The sequence below is a fragment of the Bos taurus genome, chromosome 15 (assembly GCF_002263795.3).
Source record: "Bos taurus isolate L1 Dominette 01449 registration number 42190680 breed Hereford chromosome 15, ARS-UCD2.0, whole genome shotgun sequence".
Lineage (NCBI taxonomy): Eukaryota > Metazoa > Chordata > Mammalia > Artiodactyla > Bovidae > Bos > Bos taurus.
This window is the reverse complement of record NC_037342.1, coordinates 24,900,708-24,907,698: the sequence shown is the minus strand read 5'-3', so window position 1 is coordinate 24,907,698 and position 6,991 is coordinate 24,900,708. Positions and strand designations below refer to the sequence as shown.

At 44.7% G+C, this 6,991-nt stretch overlaps 1 long non-coding RNA gene across 1 annotated transcript; it reads left to right on the top strand.

Annotated features, from left to right (window-relative positions):
- The first annotated feature begins 817 nt into the window (after positions 1-817).
- Positions 818-4,526, top strand: LOC112441565 (uncharacterized). The gene is made up of 3 exons (XR_003029381.2): positions 818-1,015; positions 3,143-3,176; positions 4,254-4,526. It is a non-coding gene; the product is annotated as an uncharacterized lncRNA (long non-coding RNA).
- The last annotated feature ends 2,465 nt before the right edge of the window (positions 4,527-6,991 follow it).

Here is a 6,991-nt window from a genome sequence, read left to right as displayed (position 1 = left end):
CATTCAGACTGTGCCTTGTTTGGTATAAATTCATCAGTAGGTGGATGGCCTGTGACTCAAAGGTGAAGTTTGTGTACAACTTTTTTTGGACAGAGCCTCCGTGGTGCTGTGCCCGGGTGAGACACACACTGGTCTTTTACTGCATTCTGAGGTCTGAGCTCTGAGCTCTTTTCTCTCTCTGGCGTTTTCATGTTGCCGGGGCTACTGGAAAATTTCTGTCATTTGTACTGCTCGATGACAAGAACACCTGATGAGAAGACAGTGAAACAGGGGCAATCAGACAGGCAGAGAAGGCCCTGAAGCAAAACTCAGTTTCTCAGGAGGTTAAATTGCAGTAAACAAAGAGGGTTTCAGAAACTGGACCCAATTAATGTTCTTGACTTCTGTCCTTTTCAGCTCTGGGGACCAAGTGCAGTAAGATGGAAAGGGCCTGCCTGGGCTGGAGGGTGGGAGAGAAAGTTCTGTCCCCCAGTTCTGTCAAGGGGCTTCCCAGGTGGCTCAGTGGTCAAGAATCAGCCTGCTGATGCAGGAGCCCTCGAAGGAGGTGCGGGTTGGATCCCTGGGTAGGGAAGATCCCCTGGAGGAGGGCATGGCAACCCACTGCAGTAGGTTGCCTGGAGAATCCCATGGACAGAGAAGCTGCGTGGGCTACAAATTGTTGAGGTCACAAAGAGTCAGATGCGACTGAGCACGCATGAACCCACTGAGTTCTGTCATTTGTAACTGGGGGCTCTGTGTGCGCCTCCCCGTGAGGGCTCAAAGCCTCCATTGTGACTCAGCAGCGCAAGTAATAATGAAACACGCAGGGCCCCTCCCCCAGGACTTGTTGCATCTTCTGAAAAGATAGTTCCTAGGAAATCCAAAGAAATGAGTCTTTCATCTCTGACAGTCGAAACGCCAAGTGCCTTGGCCCAGGATGGGGCGGCCGTGACAATCTTTCTGGGTGGACAGTGGGCCTGGCAGCCCGGGTCAGATGCCGTTGCAGGGCAGCTGTGCTGAGTTCTGTTTTGATCCTGTAGGTCCCCCGTGGGCTGGCTCATTCCGTCCTCAAACATCTGTTTGCTGTCAGGTTAAGAGCGCTACACCTGCTTTCCGCTTTCTCACGGATGTTGAGGGAGTTGGTGAAGGGCTGTAATGAAGGGAACAGGGAGATTCTAGTGGTCGATCTTGTTTAATTGCATAAGTTGTGTCTGTGAGTGAGCTTGGAAGTGAAGAGCAGACAATCGCACGGGGCCTCAGCCAAGAGCAGGCCCCAGGCACAATCTGGAGTCCTAAGACCACTTCTCAGAGTGATGGACATGAACTCGGGCCATCCTCATATGAGCCTAAGCATGCGCAGAAGCAGAGAGCAGGAATGTGGCTACTCAGGCTCTGTGGCCACTACTTCCTAGACAGGATGGATACCAAACACTCAGGCAGCAACACTGTGCCTGTTACCCTTGTTTAATTTGCTCCATTTGGAAGATTAGGCTGGATAATGCCATTTGGCAGTTTTTCCAAGTTTGGAGTATTCTTAGTTTTTCAAAATTCTTGTTTCCATTGATGGCTCACTCAATTATGTGGCTGCAGTAATCTCTCTGTAAAACACGTGAGTTTACAAGGGGATGTCACATCCTTTATTTCCTTTGGCTTCTGACAGTTCTGTGAGATCCACCCAACCTGGATAAGGTTAAACTGTAAGGATCCCCAAAATGTAGTAGCTCAAGCAAGACACCTTGTTTCTTCCTCACATAAACAGACCAGCTCAGTAGGCTGCTCTCCTCCCTGTAATTATTCTGGGCCCTGGGTCCTCTCCATCTTGTTTCTTTGTCCAGTTGTTGTTGTTTTAAATATCTGTTTATTTCGGCTGCACCAGGTCTCAGTTGTAGCACAAGGGATCTTCAGTCTTTGTTGTGATGGCATGTGGAATCTTTAATTGCAGCATGTGGGATCTAGTTCCCCGACCTGGGATCAAACCAGGACCCCCTGCTTTGGGAGCGTGGGATCTTAGTCACTGGACTGCCAGGGAAGTCTTCTTTGTCCAGTTTTGAGTGGGTACCTTGTCAGGAGTGCAGCCAATGGAAAAGGGAAACACGACCTTGCCTGGTCTGGTCCCAAGGCACCAGGGCGGGAAGGGGACTCGTCACTTCCGTCACACATCACTGGGGAGAATGCTGTCACATCTTCTGCACGGAAGGTGGTGAAAGGTCCACTAGCCAGTCAGCCCTGTGCCTTAGCACACTTTGATTACTCTGGGGAAAAGCGAGACACGAAAGCCAGAAATCTGTGTCATCGTTCCATACGGTTCATATTAGTTCCTTTTTCTACAGCAGGTTAAGAGAGAGAAATGGACTTCCTCAAAGACACAGCTGGTTAGGAGTAGCACTGAAGCTATAGTACTGATAGTTTGGGGCTCCTCAGTTCTTTTCTTTATCCCCACTGCTCTCCAGGGACAAGAGGGCAGATCACTTGAAATCAGTACTGCCCTGAAAAAAACTAGGGTGTGTAATTAACATCAATATGTGCAGCCAATGGGGAAAATACAAGGTGGTGACAGACTGTGTCCAACTCCTCTGCCTTCCTTCCTGACTCTCAAGCACAAAAACGCTGAGGTGATGAATGCTCTGCCTGCTGCGGTCCCAGCCCCCCAAGTGGGATGTGATCCGACACAGAGACTCAGACAGCGGGAGTGATGACTGTCTCTTTACCTTCTCAGCTTAGCTTAGGATGTCTTATACGTGTTCAGGTCTTAGGGCCAGCCTCTCTTATCTCTCTTTCTCTGACAAGCACCTTCTCTGGGAGCCTCTGAGATGCCCAGCCCTCATTGCTCCTAACCCTCTGAGCCCTCTGACCTGCCAAGAGTTGGGCTGTTTCACCACAGCAGAGTTGTTTGGGCCCCAGTAAGGTCTTGCTGAGTCCGGTAAGATGGTTTGCAGTTGTAAGCACTGCCGAGAGTATACATGCACTCCTAGAATGATGGGGCCTGGGTAAGACCGAGAACCAAGGGCTGTGTATCCCTGCACGTGCCTTAACAATGAGTTTTGTTCCCTCTCTCTGGAAGTTGGCCCCTTGGAGAGTCCTTCTGTACCTAGTTTGTCAGATAACTGAATGTACATCTGATTCCCAGGCACTGACATGACTTAAGCTTTTGCTTTTTCTCCAGGAGGAAACTTGGCTACTAGAGATTAAGGAATAAGGTAAGGTTATAAAACCTCAGCCATAAATTTTAAAATATAAATAAGTAAATAAAACCTCACCCACAGCTCTCATTTAAATCTCAGTTCCAGTTCATCAGCGCCCCCAGGAAACATAAGTGCCACCCCACCCCCACCCCGTCTGGGTACCGCTAAGATGAATGCTTTACCACAGTCCAGGGATTTATTAGTGTTTTAGCCGTGTGACCTTTTGGTCACTGTTATTGTTTTATTTCTGGCTTCCCAGGTAGCTCAGTTGAAAAGAATTTGCCTGCAGTGCAAGAGACGTGGGTTCAATCCCTCAATCAGGAAGATCCCCTGGAGAAGGAAATGGCAACCTCCTCTAGTATTCTTGCCTTGGAAATTCCACGGACAGAGGAGCCTGGTGGGCTACAGTCCATGAGGTCACAAATGAGTCAGGCACTACTTAGTGACTAAACAAGAGCATGCTAATCTCTAGGCTCCATCCTCAGACACCCTGAGATAAATGAAGTATTTATATACAAACTGCATGGCTACAGAAATTATGAGATAACCTAGACACCTGTCTTTATGGAAAATTATTAAATTCTGTCAATTCTCAAAAAGGCTGCTAGAAAAAACTTCCAATTAAGCAAAACTAAGTTTACTGAGCTCACTTGAGTGTCTTAATTGTATCTCAGAGCAGGGAGTCAGGGAAGGATATTTTGAGTGTTTCAGGGCCAAGGATGGATGATTTAAGGCAGGTCGTGCAAGACAGAGAACTAGATAGGACTGAAGAGAGTTAATGACACAAGAGCTTTTGATTGATGACCCCACAAATCAAGAGTCTTAGAGTATCGACAAGCAAGCTGTAAATCTTGACAAGTGAGCTATTTTAGTTATTCAATGCTAACTTCCAGAAGCAAGTCTCTTCCAGAACAAATAGCTAAGTTGCTTTTGCCTAGTCCTAATTTTTTTTTTTTTTTAATGTCTTATGTAGCACAGAGATAGGAAAATAAATTTCGGTTCCAAAAATTTCAATGCATTTGTATCACACATGTAACCATAGGTTGTTCTGTTCTTTATTTCATGCATGTTTATCTCCTTGGCTGGATTCAGAATGTTTTCAGGACAGGAGCCATAGCTTGACTGTATACAGCCCAGCTGTGAGCACAAGTATCCCACTCAACAAACATCACTTCTTCCATGAAGTCTTCCATGATGCCACCTCCAGATTCTCAGTCATTTCCCAGGACTATATTCACACCACTATTCTGGTGCCTGTTATCTGTGGCAAGATGGGGCTTCTCTCATCTCTTCCTCCTCCACACTTCCTGGGGGAGAGGGCCTTCTGTAAAACTGAGTAAAGAGACAAGGATGTGGCTCGTAACAGTTCATTGAAATTATTTTTTTAATTTATTTATTTTAATTGGAGGCTAATTACTTTACAGTATTGTAGTGGTTTTGCCATACATTGACATGAATCAGCCATGGGTGTACATGTGTTCCCCATCCTGAGCCCCGTACCACCTGCCTCCCCATCCCATCCCTCTGGGTGATCCCAGTGCACCAGCCCTGAGCACCCTGTCTCATGCATCGAATTATACAGAGTGAAGTAAGCCAGAAAGAAAAACATCAATACAGCATACTAACGCATATACATGGAATTTAGAAAGATGGTAACGATAATCCTATATGTGAGACAGCAAAAGAGACACAGATGTATAGAACAGTCTTTTGGACTCTGTGGGAGACGGTGAGGGTGGTATGATTTGAGAGAATAGCATTGAAACATGTATATTATCAAATGTGAAACAATTCATTGAAATTAACCCATAGAAGTGATCATATTAGCAAGAGAAAGAAAGGTGCATTTATTTAAGAAGGTGAAGGAAGGAATAAATAAACGCCTCTTCAGCAATTCCAGGACATGAAAGACTTGATGCTGCCCCTCCAGGAGGAGCCAGATACTGGGGGAATTGGAGAAATTGAACAAAATCAAGGATGCTGTAGCGAAGAAGGTGACGGAGGCCAGAGGAAGAACAGTCACCCTGATACTGGCAGGTGACTCAGTGGGAAAAGCAGTCACTTTCATGCTTCATCCTTCATCCAATTAACCTGTGTGCCTGCCTACTCCTTTGCTAGATTATGAGATCCAAGAAGGTGGGCCAGGGCCATGTGGCCCTTCACTTTCATGTCTCTACTGACTGATACCCACACACACACTGTCTACCAAGGTGACATCCCATCCCAGGGGTTTTGAACAGAATTGATCATAAGGCTGACTTCTTCCAGTTATGGAGGGAGAATCAGTCTACCTGTCAACTGCATCACAGTTGGATGTATTTGTTGTTTCCTTGTCCAGATTTTTGTAAAAATGACTGTACCCCATTGTATCCATCCTCATGGTCTACATTTGGCAGTCATACACATTAGCCAGCCTATAATGCATCTCTCTTACGTCCTTCATTAAGTGTCTCTTTAAAACATCTTCTGAAGTGTGGCATCATTATATCATTTTTACGGACACCAGATCAGTTTTCCCTCTAGCAGTTTCCTTAATTGGTGATTTGGCAACATTGGGGTTTCTTCTTCCAACCTGCCAGTTTCCTTCGTTTAAAGCAAATTCTGTCAAATGAATAAGCGCCCGTAGCACAATTACCGAGCACAAAACGAAACTGCAAATATGCATTAGCTGACCAGGGTAGTGTCGAGTATATTAAAAAGAAAGAGACAAGAGTATGAGATTGACAAGAGAATAGAGCATTTCGTTTTTTCATTCTGTTTTATTGCTGCAATATTCCATTTGATGGCCTCCAGCTTTCCCAGTATCAGCTTCCTGCAATGACACTAATGAAGAAATGCTGCTTTTTGTTCATTCTTTAAACAACTATGTAGCTCTTTAATGGGACTATAGCACTTTCCCCCTGTTCATGCAGAGTTATGAACAGCTAAGTCTCTAGGGTACCTCTGATGTGTATAGCACTCTTTTCCCTTTAGAATTTCTCTGATTAGTTGATAAGTACACTTTCCATCAGTAAATTCAATGTTCTAGATATTTCAAAGTATGGGCAGAAGCAGGAATATTTTTCCAGCCTGGAAAAAAATTTAAAAGCCCAAGGGGGAAGAGTGATCACTTAATTTTTCATCACATTTTTCTCCTTTGTAGAATATACTGTTTTCCTTTTAATTATTTCCTAATCATTTTCTTCCATCCTCATTAAGTGTTAAATCCTTATTAAATTTTCTTCTGTTCTTTATTAAAGCAGTCACATTTAGAACCATTTTGGTTCATCATCCACATGTGACTGACTGACTTCTAAATAGTTTTTCCTCTAAGCAGAAAGTTATTTCTGCCACTTGGACTGAATGTCCACTCTGGCTTGATTTCCCACGGGGCTCATTTAGTTTCTTCTCTGTTTTCTTCTTTGGGTTCCTTCTGCTTGCCCAGAAGTATGGAGTTTGATTTTATGTCAGTTCTCAAAGGCTCCAAAATAAATAAGAGCTGGATTCAAGCTGTCCAAATGGTGAGGGCAGTGAGATGCACTTACTGATTCCCTATCATGAAATATAACTGAGTCCTAGTTAGCTGAAATTGGCCAGGACATCACCTAACATCTCTAACAAAGCAGACCTGCTTCAAGATCCAGGAACGAAGGGAATACCTTCTGAAGAGTAGAAAAACAACGTGAGTGCCCTCCAACCCTACCCCTGGCCTCCTTTGGAAGCATTTTATTTCTAAGGGATAATGGGCAGATTTTGATGTTACCACAAAATAAATGAGTCTATCACACAGAGCATCAAGTTGAATAGAAACATATTTCAAATGAAGTTCTCATGTTATATCAGAATAAGTC